This window comes from Arvicola amphibius, chromosome 3, assembly GCF_903992535.2.
Source record: "Arvicola amphibius chromosome 3, mArvAmp1.2, whole genome shotgun sequence".
Classification (NCBI taxonomy): Eukaryota; Metazoa; Chordata; class Mammalia; order Rodentia; family Cricetidae; genus Arvicola; species Arvicola amphibius.
The window spans coordinates 131667801-131682904 of NC_052049.1; the positions used below are offsets into that span (position 1 = coordinate 131667801).

A 15104-nucleotide genomic window follows, 5' to 3' on the forward strand; every position below is an offset into this window, starting at 1 on the left:
GTGAGCATCACCAGTGACAACAGGAAGCCTTCTCTGGAATTCAGGGAGTAGGTCACAAAAACCACCAAAGAAAGACAAGAGCACACTGGTTTTGATGGAACAAACAGCATGTGCTTAACACTTCATGTTGAATGGTAAAAGCAGTCTAGCATAGGTAGCAAGATATAGCCAATATCCTTGACAAGTAAGAGGCTCATAGTTTTGATAAAATATTTAAAAAAATAATTCTGCAGATGAATTAATCTTCCTTAATCTTTTAGCCCGCAATAGAATATCCCACCAAATTATCTTGCAAAGAGTGCATATTTAACTCAAGTGTCAAGTTCCAACTCTGAAACTGACAGCTAATTGGCCCTACTTAGAGTGCGAGAGGCAGCGAAGAGATTTCTTACATACTAGCTTATTCAGTATTGCCTGACTCCATGGAAGCAGGAATCTGGATCTCGTCTACCCACTACCACATCCCCCAGCCCCTGGAAGATGGACAGGCAGGGATCAGCGATCAGCGAATGCTCAATGGAAAGAGGAGATAGAACGAACAGAAACCATGAGCTCATAGGATGATTCTTATGTGGATGTGTCTGTTTCAGTGGGAAGGGTGTAACTGTGGAAGCTATCTCTGTGGTCTGTCCTTCAAGTGAATTGCATTATAATGAAAGCTGAGGTGAGGAAGAATTCTTTGGGTTTAAGTTGTAGAAAGGCTGCTTGTTTGTTTTTTACTGCTCAGACCTGAAATAACCACACAGAAACTGTACTAATTAAATCACTGCTTGGTCAATTACTTATGTGTATTGATAGCTAGCTCTTATATCTAGAATTAACCCATCTCCATTATTTTATATTTTACCACAAGGCTTGTGGACTATTATATGTCTGTCTCTGGCGGCTCCCCTTCTTTTCTGTTTAAATAAAAAGGAAGGTCTTAACTTTAACATATTAAAATTACATACAACAAGACAGGTTTCAAGTAAGAATTACAGTTACAACATTTGTATCTATTTTATCTTTTACCATAACTAAGGAAAACTATAACTACCAATTCTTCAACTCCATCAAAGACTCCAGAAGGATATATATTACCTAAGTAAACAATAAGTTCATTGAAAGCAACTTCCAAAACTCTAGAATTGACAGAGACATCTTGCTGCCTGGACAGTCACCCAAAGTTCTTCTGTACTGTTGGAGCCTACAGGCCCATAGTGTCCGGCAGACTTTTCCATGAAGCAGGAAATTTCAAAGACAGTTCTGCCTGTATTGGCAGTTTGTCACTTTTTTCAATGCCCTGCACAATATCTGGCAGACTCTTTTATGAAGCAGGAACCCCAAAGGACAGTCTCACCTTTAGGCAAGTTCAGCAGCCATTTCTCTGTGGTCCTGCATGTTCAGTTCACACAGCATACCATTAAGCAGTCCAGGCAAGAGCAGTTTCTTGCCCAAATGGCTAACCAACTCCATAAGGAGCCTCTTTAATACCCATCCTCTTGAAGTAGATTGGTGCTGCCAGGAGCAGGTATGTCTCACTGTCATGAAAAGTCCTAAGTTTTTAAACATTTTAAATGCCATATTCTGGAGTCTTTGAAAGGTTTGAAGAACGCCTATCCATCTGAAATACATCTCTGTACATCTAGAAAACCTAACTAATATGACTACAAGCTTGACTATCATAGATGACTATCTATTAACCTGTATTTCTATTAATTATATGTTACATTTTAAGATGAGTTGTACAAACACAATACCTTAATCGAGAAATACACACACACACACACACATACACACACACAGATATAAACTGACCTTAAATTTGTATCAATAAACCAAGATCCATACCAATGCAAATCTCTATAGCACACAGGTTGGCATAAGCACTTGCCAACTAGCTCCTAACCTCTCTTTTTCCCTGATTCCCATATACTTCTTACAGCACTACTATTTTTAACCCTTAAGTATGACATTGATCACACCATTTCTCTCCTTAAGGATGAGGTTAAATATATTCCTTGGCACATCTTCACTCTCCAAGAATAGAGCTCTCTCTCTCTCTCTCTCTCTCTCTCTCTCTCTCTCTCTCTCTCTCTCTCTCTCTCTCTCTCTCTCTCTCTCTCTGTGTGTGTGTGTGTGTGTGTGTGTGTGTGTGCGCGCGCCTGCGCGCGCTTGTTGCAATGTTGCCTGAGCTGTACTCTATTTGCCCTAGTTTGTTTTCTCTTGATGTGATGAACACTATAACCATCTTGGAGAGGAAAGGTTTTACTTCATCCTAAGGCTTACAATCCATCATTGAGGGAAGCCAGGGCAGCAGCTCAAGCAGAAATTCGGAGGCAGGACAGAAGCAGAAACCATGGGGGAATGCTACTTATTGGCTTCCTCACCTTGGCTTACTCAGTCTACTTATATAATCCAAGATTACCTGACCAGGGTGGCACTGCCTACAGCGGGCTGAGCCCTCCCACATCAATCTATCAAGAATGACTGCCTACAAGACAATCTGATGGAGTCGTTTTCTCCGCTGAAGCTGCCTCTTCATAGATGACTTGAGGTTGTTTCAAATTGACAACAAACCAAACCAAACCAAACCAAACAGAAACACCAGTCAGCACACTTGAGGTCCTCCAGCCTCAGCCTCCTAGGCGCTCAGATTATAGTAAGCATCGGCACACCTGCTTCCATGTTGAACTTTCAAGCGAGCCTCAGCAGCCAGCAGGACATGGCATAGCCAGCCAGAGAAGCCCAAGTCACCCGTTGCTGAACTGAAATTCATCTTAAATTCTACTTACCCTGGCTTTATGTTGCAAATCAGATGCTTATTATAGACCCTCAGCTTAGAATATTTTAAATTTGGATGATCTACTATCTTACATTTTGAACTCAGATCTAATTTGGCTACCACAAGTCCCTGCCTCCCTGCTGCACTAACCTCTCAGGCCACCATGACTTCCCTTGAGTTTCTACAGCACTGGCTAAAGCTTGCTTGGAACTGAGCATGTCACACCTCACTAGCTATTTACTGTGCTAGTGCCATCACCGCAAGAAATAAATTCACAGGCTAGGGAGACGCTTCACACATCTCCATACCTGTCTCCTTTGCACACAGGGTCTTGCTCACTGGGAGATGTTTTTAAAAATATATTAAACGTACTAACATAACTGCCCCCCTTTCAAGTAACATCTTAAAGCATAATCTGAACATAATAGATTCCTTTCACAAAGTCCATGGATTTAGGTGGAGACAAAACTGTGCTTCTGTCTTTTTGAACATGTACACACTTGCCATGGGACTTTGGACTTGGTTTGTAACATTTTAGCTTCTAGGTCTGCAGGGAGATAATAGTTACTTTGTTAGAATTGAAAAACTGTAAGAATTAGCTGAGACAGTGGATAAAACATTGCTTTTTAAACTGTCAATGCTATAACTCAAAGTAGAAAATAATTTCCAAAGCACAGTAAGTAGAATTTATAAAAACAACTTAATGTTAAGAAAACCTTGCCAGACCAGTGTCTACATTCCTCCAGGGGCTACTGAGCCAATTGGCCCCTTCTACAATTTGTGTTCAACACAACAAAGCAATTCTTTAAGACCTAAGATTCTTTAAGGCCAGTGTTGCTCATCCTATGTCCAAAACTACTGAGCGCTTCCCAAGTCAACCAGAAACACAAGGTCCTCCCTTTAATCTCCAGGGCTGAGTATGAGCTGATGCCTCCTCTGTACCTCCTGCCCCGCCCCCTGGCTCATCTGCCAGCCATGCTCCTGCTCAGTGGCTCCTGAGCCTAGAATGCTCTGCCCCCTCATTCATGCATGGCTAACTCCTTCATTATCCTTAAATTCCTGCTTAAATGTTACTGTGTAATGCAGGCTCACAAGCCAAGCTCCTTTCCCTTTCCCCTGGTTTAATTCTCTCTTTAAGGTTTAGCATTAGTGACATCCTGTATCTTTACACAGATATCCGCACTTCCTGTTCCACTGCTCGGGAAGGAAAGCTCCATGAATGGACACTTTTCATTCCATGTCTGGAGTGGTGTTTGGTTGACATGGGAAACATCTGTTGAAGCTATGGTGAATGAATGATGGCCTGCTCAGCTGGAAGACACAAGCATTTGGCCTAAGGCAGTGCATCTTTGACTCAATAGAACCGTGTTTTAGAATGGGTACATTCCTAAATGAGAGTCTTCATTGGAAGACAAGTCTGCAGTTATTTAAAAATGCTCACACAACAAATACTTACTGCTATTCCACCATGTAAAGACACGTAAGAAACATGAGTCAGCCTCCTTCCCCGCCACCTCCCCGGCCTCTGAAGGCATATCCACAGCTATCCAAGAGCTGCTGCTACTTCCCAAAAGACTGCTCAGGAGACGAAGCACAGCTGTGCCATCCCTGCCAGTTCCCTTCTGGACAAACAGGATGATTCTTACAAAGACAGTGAGTGAGTCATGTAACTAAATGGCTCCCAAGCCTGGCAGTACTGTTAAAACCTGATGCTTTCTGGGTTCCATCTCAGACAGACTAAATCAGAAACTAGTTCACTAGAGTCTGGATTCAAGCCAGTGCCAGCATCGAGAAAAGACAAAGGAACCCACTTTTCTTTGCTTATGAGTAAAACATCTGCAAAGTTAAGAATATGTGTTTTATTTCACATTAATTTTTGGAGTCCCATGATTCATTTTTTTAAAAACCAGTTTCACTGTAATCATTTTGCAGGTTGTTTGAGAGTCAGACAAATGTATCCACCAGGTGACCATAACTGAGACGGGATACATTTCCATCACCCCTCAAGGTCGACAGTGTTCTGCTGCAGCCCACGTTGCCCTGACTTTCAGCCTTGGGCAACCACTGAGTGACTCTTGTCATGATCAGTGTGCCAGTCCTCACACGTTATAAATTCCCAAATGTGCTGTCAGATTTGCTTTAAGAAGCCGGATGACTGGTGTTCAGGTACACATCTGTCATTATACTCAGAGACTCTTTGTTACTCCTAAATATATATTTTTCATTTTAATTCTTTGAGAATTTTATACATAAATACAATGTATTTTGATTATATCCATTCCTCTCTACTCCCCTCCACCTCTCCCTAGACTCCCCTAAGATGTGCCCCTCTCAACCTCATCTTTTTTTTTTTTTTTTAAACATTGAATCCTATTCATGCTGCCTGTATGTGCATGGCTGCAGGGCCATCCACGGAAGCCTGGAGCATGGGCAAGCTACTGGGGCCATACTACTGAAGAAAACTGGTCCCCCAATTGCCAGTAGCTTCTCAGCTGGAGGTGGGGCCTTGTGAGCCCTTCTATCCCTGCTGGGATGTTGACTGATCTTGACAGGCAACCACTCTGAGTGGTGCTCATGGGTGCAGTGCAGTGCAGGGTGTGCGAGCGCCTGTGTGCATGCGTGTGAACTTTCTGGAGTTGGGTCTTTCCTTTTACCATGTGGGTCCCAGTGATCAAACCCTGGTCGTAAGGCTTAGCAGCAAGTGCTTTTATCCGCCGAGCCATTTCACTGCGCCCTCATTTAAGAATTTCCTTTTAGCCCCTTACCCATTGTTTTGGCCTTACATCACGAGCCAACTCAAACCTTTCAGCTGTTCTTAACCTTCCTAGTGCTGTGGCTGTTTAACACAGTTCCTCGTGCTGTGGTGACCCCAATAAAATCATTTTCGTTGCTACTTCATAACTAATTTTGTTAGTGTTATGAAATGTATTAAAAATATCTGATATGCGGGATGGTGTTGGGTGACCTCCGTGAAATGGTCATTCGATACTCCCAAAAGGGGGTCTCAACCCACATGTCGCGAGCCACTGTTTTAAAGCTATAAGGGATACAGCTTATAGCTGTATTAGATTACATTAGGGCTTCAGTTGTTAAATTAAACTAAATTTGGATTCAAGTGACAGAATTTGAAAGTGGACCCCTTTAAATGCTGGCCAAGAAGAGGTCCCTCGATTTTAGTTCTCCTTTATGCTGTGGATAATATCCACCTTATGGCTGAGCTACCAACAAGTCTAGTATATAGTCACTGCCCTTACTACATCAAGTGTTCATATCAAACATGGAAATTCTACAACCTCCCAGGAAGAGCTCCAGAAATACTGAGATTATTTTTCTGTTTTTGAAAAATCTATAGACATCTGACTGTGTATAAAGATTACTTTAGAGGAGACAGCTATATCCACGTTTATTTTAATGTCAAGTTATGGGAAACAGAAGCAACAGAAGGCTTGCAGCTTTTCCTCCAGTTCACCAAGACAAATCTTGGCTTGCTTTCGGTAAGCAAAGCACAGAAAAGATGAGTCGCTAAACTGACTGATTATAAAACAGGAACATCAGGGCAGATGTAAGTCATTTTGGTTTAATCAGGCCATTAATTATTAGGGTTTATCAATTAGTTTTATTGAAGGCAGGGGAGCTTAAATGAATGGTAGGGCATTGATTTTAACTGAGGTATCTTCTCAAAGAAAATATAAACAAGGAGAGAGAAGCCTGGAATTACGGGTTTGTTTCATACCTCTGAAGAAGGCGATGCTTGTGTTAGTGCCATGTATAATCTTTAATAAGAAAGAAATCTAAGTCCACACCCCTTTAGCATTAAGCATGAGATGTCATTTGCTTGTGTTCCCTGCTTCAAAGTCTGGTTCCCAAGAAGTCGCTATCATGCTAGCAAAAGTGAGATAAAGGTGAATGCACAGTGGCTCATTTTAATGCCCAGTGTTCTAGATCACTTGTCATGGATGGGCTTTTGTATGAAATAGTGCAGATCCTGTGGTCAGATCCTCTTAGGGGAAGCAGAGGGATTCTATGCTAAGCAGCCGATGGACTTCACCAAGATCTGCTAGTCAGCCCTGAACATGGACTGCACCAAACGCGTCATTCAGCCTCTGAGCAAAGCGAAGTCCAGTCTCACTGAATCCTCAGACCACCCTGAACTCTCACTGGCAACTTTCTGAGAGCAGGAAGATCAGCTATCAGCCCGACTGTGCCAATTGTACCTTACAAAGCCATATGAATGCTGCACAGGACAAGACATGCCTATAATCTTAGCACTTGGGAGGCTATGGCAGGAGTTCTGTTTGCAGCCAGCCTGAGCTACATAACGAGTACTGGGCCAGCCAGGGCTACGTGCTGAGAACCTACCTTGTACCTGAATATATCCTCAGGTCTCATGTCCCTATAGTGACAGAACTGCTGTGGGACTTTAGGGAGACTGTGCTGAGCATGACAGCTCCTACTCCAGGCAGCTGCTGTCCCACTGGGACCACAAAGGAGTCACAATTATCCAGGCACACCATGTGTCTCTTGTCCAACTACTTCCCCAGTCCCTCAGTGTGACTTCCCAGTGAGCTGGACGTTTTCATGATGATGCCATAAACGTGATCTGCAGGAGTGCCACACAGACGGTGGGTGGCTCTCAGCACTTCTGACCAATAATGGGAAGTGCTCAGATGATTGAAAAAAAATCCCCCACAGGAAGAATCTAGGAGTTCACAAATGGTGTCTTGGATCATGTTGAGGACCACACCAGGCTGTGCCCCTGCACCAACACAGATGTCTATAAATGAATAAAAACTAACGTGTCTTTAAAAATTAAACATAAGCCATAAGGTTAATAAGTCAGATAGTCTCAACTATTCAGAAACCTGAGGTAGGAGGATGGCGAGAGCCTAGGAATTTAAAGCCAGTTTGGGTAATTGTGAGGTCCTGTATCAAATAAATGACCATAAAACTTCATGGTCACAATGCTACCCTGTTTTTAGCAAAGCATGAAGCCCCAGGTAGTAACACTAACTGCATACTGTACAGCGATGGTAAAATGGCAAGTTCTTAAACTCGGAGACTGTCTGAATAGCTGTGATTATAGATATTTAAAATCAGATACTAATTCCACTCTCTGGTGTCTTTTCAATAACAAGAAACAGAATCTTACAAAGCCATATGAACGCCGCACAGGACAACACATGCCTATAATCTTAGCACTTGGGAGGCTATGGCAGGAGTTCTGTTTGCAGCCAGCCTGAGCTACATAACGAGTACTGGGCCAGCCAGGGCTACGTGCTGAGAACCTACCTTAAAAACAAAAACGACCAACATAAATAGATGAAAAAATAAAGACATGTACCCAAACAACAGCAGCATTATTCCTAACAGTCCCAAACCATATACAATGACAAATGTCTCTCCTCCCACTGGTAAATGGACAGATAAACTACGTTATACATATATAACAGTATTCTAGTATTCTGCAGTAAAAAGGGATGAATGGCTGACAAATACTACAGTAGAGATCAATCTAAGGAAATGTAAGCAAGGTCCAGCAGTTCATATCATATCATATCATATCATATCATATCATATGTTCTACTTACGTACAGAAGAGGCGAATCTATACAGTCTGAAAATATACTAGTGTTCCCTAGGGAGTGGGACAGGGCCTGGGATGGAGGGGACAAGGACTGGAGAGACAAGCGGGGCTGTGGCAGGAACCGACTGTGAACGGCTATGGAGACTTTTTCCCTAGGGCGATGGGATATTCCAGAACTAGATTAAAGCAATAGTTACACAATAGTATAAACTTATTTATACTATTTAACAATCATATCCTTAAAATGGGGGCCTTTCTTAGTATATAAATGATATATCAATAAAGTTATTTCAAAAAGCAGCCTCAAAACACAACTTATCAGAAGTAGTACTATTTCCCAGAAAACTGGTTGATAATCCATAGTTTTGCAGCCACTTTCCCTTTGTGAAAAGGTAGGAGCCACCACTTAACCACCCTTAACTACATATAAGTAGTACAATGGCTACTTCCTTTTAAAAGCTGGTATGCATTTTTAAAAGAGTCTGGGTAACCACAATGATTATTATTTATTAGTATTTTTAAAAAGGTACTAACTCTAAAGTGTCGTTTTACATACATGAGATTTCCCCAATTGACCAAGGCTATGCCTACGAAACACAAAATCAACAGTTCAAACATGAAAAGCGCAGTCAGGCGACCATGCCCGCCTCAGTAACCTCCCGTAACTGCTCCGACTGATTTTCAGGATGGTCTGATTTTTTTTCTCCTTCCACTGAATTGACCAAATTGACTGTGGAAATTGGTATCATGTGGACACGACTTATGTTGCCGCCCATAACTGCCTCACACAGGAAACTGGATCTTTACACAGGCGGCATCAATTAGCCATTACAGGAGCTGTACGAACAGCAGTGAGCTGGGGCCTGCTAATCAAGGCCGAGTCCTAAAGCCAGTGCTGGCTGCAGCTCCGACCCCCACACCATTAGGGGTCAGGGCTTGGCTGTGGGCCTAAGGGTGGCTACAGACACAGGGACTAAAGAGGTGACTTCTGGTCAGAGCAGTTTTGGGGGAAACTGACTCTGGACAGAGTGTATGCTTTTGTCAGAAAAGAGGGCCACACAGATAGGCGGCAAGCTCTGTGTGAGCTGCTCACCGCAGGTGTTGGTGATGGCATTTGCTACTCCCTTTTGATCTCTAGTGTGTTTACAATATTGACTTGCTTGGTCTTTCAGGGGTGAGGTGCACTGGGTGAGGTAGTTTGAAAGTAATTGTCTCCCAGAAGCCTAGGGGGAGAGGCACTATTAGGTGTGGCCTTGTTGGAAAAGCCTATCAGCTTCTCCAGGACCCAGTCGGCCTGCATGTCGCCATGCCCCACCATGATGATAATGAACTAAACCTCTCAAACTGTAAGCCAGTCCCGGTTAAATGTTTTCCTTTATAAGAGTTGCTGTGGTCGTGGCGTCTCTTCACAGCAACAGAAACCCTACCTAAGAGAGTGGGTTATTTTAAAAGCAGGTATGGGACAATTCTTTTTTTTTTTTACATTTATTTCTCTTATATATGCGTGCACGAGCACAGGAGAGCAGATGCCACGGGGCACCTGTGGAAGTCAGAGGACAACTTATGGGAGTAGGTTCTCTCCTTCTACCCTGAGGGTCCCAGGTATCAAAACTCAGGCCATCACGGTGGCAGCCCTGTACCCCCTGAACCCCCTGAACCCCCTGAACCACCGCATCAGCACACACGGTATCATTTGTTTTGTTTTTCGAGACAGGGTTTCTCTGTAGCTTGGGAGGCCTATCCTGGAATTAGTCTTTGTAGACCAGGCTGGCCTTGAACTCACAGAGATCTGCCTGCTTCTGCCTCCCGAGTGCTGGGATTAAAGGCGTGAGCCACCACTGCTTGGCTATGATTGAATTCTTAAGGAAACAGCAGTTAGTTGTAAAATGTGCCACACAGCTCTGCTGTGAGACCATGTTAGAACATAACTAAGCTTTTCTTTGCTGTCATCCCTCCCTAAAACTAGTCTCCATTCATCAGGCCCCAGGGGCACATGGAGTGGGTCTCCATTCTCAGAACCCCGCCCAGCCCTGGGCCAGACCTCTTCGGCAATATTCCTATATTGAGCTTAATTATCTTATGAAAAGATAACACTCGATATATCCCTCTAGTTATTTCTTAGGGACCACACTCTAGTGAGTGAGAACAGCAGGTACAGTCTATGGTGACACTGTATCACAGAGCCATTTGCACACAACAGGAATGCACTTGGGAGAAAAACAACACCACAATATCAAAGTTCCTCTAAGCACTCCATCATAGAATAAAGGGTGGGCAGCCAGGCATTCTCGCAAAAGTCTTACATAAAATTAAGTAGCACAATTAGCTATGGTAAGTGGCAACTACTGCCTGGAGTCTCAGGACTCAGCTTACAGGAGGCACAATATATGGCTTTCCCTTCTTGCTGAGCACTAGACTTTTGCAAGGCTAATATTAAGGGCACAGGATTGTACCCCTCAACCCCCTTTTCCTTCAAACTTTGTTGCTGGTTTTGTGGTGCTAAAGCTCAAACCCAGAGCCTTGCACAAGCAAGGCAAATCTCTATTACTGAACTAGATCTTCCACCTGCTTCCCTTAATTCCTTCATAGTAAAAAAAAAAAAAGTTTTTTTCTAAAGTTATGAATCTCAGGTCCCACCTGCAGTCTACACATATCCTGGTCCATACATGGGGAACACTAACTGTGGAAGAATGAACTTCTGGGAGTCTGAAAACTACACTCTCCCCTCACCCTGAAAAGTGATGCTGAGTCTAAGACATCACTGGATGAAGAGTCAGAACTATTAATGCTCCTTAGGAGGAGAAACAGATGAAGATGGGGGGTACAGAATAAATGATGTGGAGCAGCACACGCTGGCAAATCCTTTCAAGGAAGAGACGATGACTACAGTAGACAATACTTAGCACTGCTGTATGCTAACCTGGGCTGCATGGTCACTGCCATGCACTGCTGTATGCTAACCTGGGCTGCATGGTCACTGCCATGCACTGCTGTATGCTAACCTGGGCTGCATCGTCACTGCCATGCATTGCTGTATGCTAACCTGGGCTGCATGGTCACTGCCATGCACTGCTGTATGCTAACCTGGGCTGCATCGTCACTGCCATGCATTGCTGTATGCTAACCTGGGCTGCATGGTCACTGCCATGCACTGCTGTATGCTAACCTGGGCTGCATGGTCACTGCCATGCACTTGTATGCTAACCTGGGCTGCATGGTCACTGCCATGCACTGCTGTATGCTAACCTGGGCTGCATGGTCACTGCCATGCACTGCTGTATGCTAACCTGGGCTGCATGGTCACTGCCATGCACTGCTGTATGCTAACCTGGGCTGCATGGTCACTGCCATGCACTGTTTCATTTGACCTTACTCCAACCCTGATAGGAATCATGATTGGCCTCACTTGGCAGATGAGGAAATCAAGACTCAAATTAATGAAATTACTCAGTTATGGTGACACAAACCCGTCTCTCTGACTCAACTCTTTGACCTCAATGAGCTGCACCTTCCTCAGACAAACCCCACTTGAGCACAGTAAGTGGCTGGACTCTTGTACCAGCTTTGCCATTGCCAGGTGAGTAATTCTGAGACATTCACAAGGAAACTGATCTAGACAGTTTCCTTGAATGTCTTTCCATTTCTAGCAAGCTGGATTTCTCTCTATGTGAAAGAAGAGAAGCCTGGAGAGAAGCCTGGAGAGCATTCTAGTCAAGCTCTCTCAGCTTCTTGCTTCTTTCTGAGGAGCAATGGGTTGAACTACTAATAACCACCATGCTCTGCACACGTGCTGCAGACACAATGCTGTCACCTCATGAAGACGAAGAGGCTGACCCCTGGTGAATGACCCTTCAGTCTCATCCTATAACTCCTGTGATGGAGGACTCTCATTGGCTAATAAAGAAACTGCCTGGCCCATTTGATTGGCCAGCCCTTAGGTGGGCGGAGTAGACAGAACAGGAAGAAGGAAGTGAGGTTGATGGCTCAGTCAGATGCTACGCCTCTCCTAAGTTAGACAGACCGCTGTGCCTCTCCTCAGAGAGAAGCCAGACGCGATGAAGCTCCAGCCCAAGATGGACGTATGCTAGAATCTTTCCGGTAGGACACCACTTCGTGGTGCTACACAGATTATTAGAAATGGGTTAAAGCAAGATGTGAATAAGAGTCTGAAATTAATGGGCCAGGCAGTGTTTACAAGAATATAATTTGTGTGATGTTATTTCAGGGCATAAGCTAGCTGGTGGCCGGGAGCTGGGCAGGATGAAAAGCAGGCCGGCCTGCAGCTCCACACTACACTCCTGCATGAGACTCCTAACCATTACTGCCTCCCCGGCGTGAGCCTCTCTAACGTCAATTTCCTCATTTAAACATGGAGATGCAGACACCTCCTCACAAGGCTGTCGTGAAGACTAAAAAAAAAAAAAAGATATTCACAAAGGTCCATTACAGCAGCCCCCAGAAGACACTGAGTTGCTGACCACAGTAAGAATACCACGATTAAGATTACTAGACTCAATCCAAGGGAAATTACTCCTCAAGAAGCAAAACACTAGATTTGATTTCCAAAGTGCTGACCTTCAACCATGCCCTTGAGGAAAGGAGCCACGCCCTTGGTCTGCTGGTGTAGTAGTGTGCCCATTGGACTTGGCAGAACAGGCCACCTGATGACAAATCTCTTCCCTTTTAAACTATTATGGACGACATGGGATTGCTGAGACCTTACACGTCCGTAGGGATTGACCTAACTGGGATGACAGGGAAGAAACAACAGATGCATAAACAGAAAAGTTGGGATCAGGAGGGCCATGTACTCTAATTAAGGGCACTGGCAGCAGCACAAACACTCCAAATTAATTTTATACAGCTGAATTGAAGAGGTGGATATAATGTACATAGCTCAACAAGACAGGTTTAGCTAATCTTGGTGGAAGTCTATAGGGGCACAGTCGCAGTCTCTAAAACATTCAGAAGGAAACCACGGTTGATAGTTTCTGGTCAACTATTTGTAAAACTCATACATGGATAGAGGAAGGCTTAGCTAGCCCCATGGGTCTAAGGCACTGGGGGCCTAGATATGGCTGTGCTCATGTCAACACACATTCCTTCAGGATGCCGTCCACTCCTCACTCAGGATGACTTTGAAATGAAAAGCACTACAGAAAGTTCCAGGAAAAAAAGACTTGACTCATTTATCCAACAAATAACCATAGTACACCCTGTGGTCTCCATCCTCCACAGGGGGTCCTCTTCTGATGAGCTCCAAAACTTTAGATTTACCTAGAAGACAAAACTCAGAGGCAATTGTGCGACTTGTGCAGTGCCCCATGATGGGAAGCTGGACAGGGTCCCGTGTGCAACAGTACAATGATCTGTGAGTCAAAGCACCCAACGATCCCAACATTTACTTCTAATTCCAACCCTCTCTCCACCCTGAAGGTTTTTAGAGGAATAATCACCCACAATTCCTATATATATATATTGCTCTATATATTTCTTGACATATATTGATACACATTTTTAAATGTCATTATGCTGGATAGTTTTATGTCAACTAGACACAAGAGAGAGTCATCTGAGAGGAGGGAACCTCAATTAACAAAATGCCTCCATGAGACTGGGCAATAAGCAAATCTGTAGGACATTTTCTTAATTAGTGATTGATGGGAGAGGGCCCAGCCATTGTGGACTGTGTCATCCCTAGGCTGCTGGTCCTGGGTTCTATAAGAAAGCAGGCTGAGCAAGCCAGTAAGCAGCAACCCTCCATGACCTCTGCACAAGCTCCTGCATCCAGGCTCCTGCCTCATTTGAGTTCCTGTCCTGACTTCCTTCAACGATGGACTACAACGTGGAAGAATAGGCCAAATAAATCCTTCCTTCCCCAAGTTGCTTTTGGCCATGGTATTTTGTCATAGAAATAGTAACCCTAAGATAGCTGACTTCTGAGATAACCATAGAGACACATATATTTGGAAGAAACAATAGAGACATACCACACTGGCTTCTGTGCAGTTTTGTATAATAGTAGTATCGTGTAAAACTATATAGCACACTATACGTGACAAGGAACTGAATTAATAGTACTCTCAGGTCTCCCATGCTCTTGGGTAGGTATAATTAACACAGTAAAAATGGCGATCTTACCAAAAGCAATCTATAGATTCAATGCAATGCCCATCAAAATCCCAGCAAAATTCTTCACAGACTTCGAAAGAATGCTGCTCAACTTCATATAGAAAAGCAAAACACCCAGGATAGCCAAAACAATCCAGTACAATAAAAGAACTTCTGGAGGCATCATAATCCCTGATTTCAAACTCTACTACAGCTTGGTATTGGCATAAAAACAGACAGGAGGACCAATGGAACCAAATCAAAGACCCGGATATTAACCCACACTCCTTCGAACACCTGATTTTTGAAAAAGAAGCAAAAACTATCAACGGGAAAAAAGAAACAACCTTTCTCAAGACTCAGCAACACCACTTTTGGGTATATATCCCAAGGATGCTCAATCATGCCACAAGGACATGTGATCAACTATGTTCACAGCAGCGTTGTTTGTCACAGCCAGAACCTGAAAACAACCTAAATGCCCCTCGACCAAAGAATAGATAAGGAAAATGTGGTACATTTACACAATTGAGTACTACATAGAAGAAAAAAATAATGACATCTTCAAATTTGTAGGCAAATGGATGGATCTAGAAAACATCATTTTGAGTGAGGTAACCCAGACCCAGAAAGACAATTATCATA

At 43.6% G+C, this 15104-nt stretch overlaps 1 protein-coding gene across 7 annotated transcripts in view; it reads right to left on the bottom strand.

The window, feature by feature from the left end:
- Nucleotides 1-15104, bottom strand: part of Map2k5 (mitogen-activated protein kinase kinase 5) — a 229043-nt gene that overhangs the window by 105785 nt on the left and 108154 nt on the right. The window lies entirely within an intron of this gene.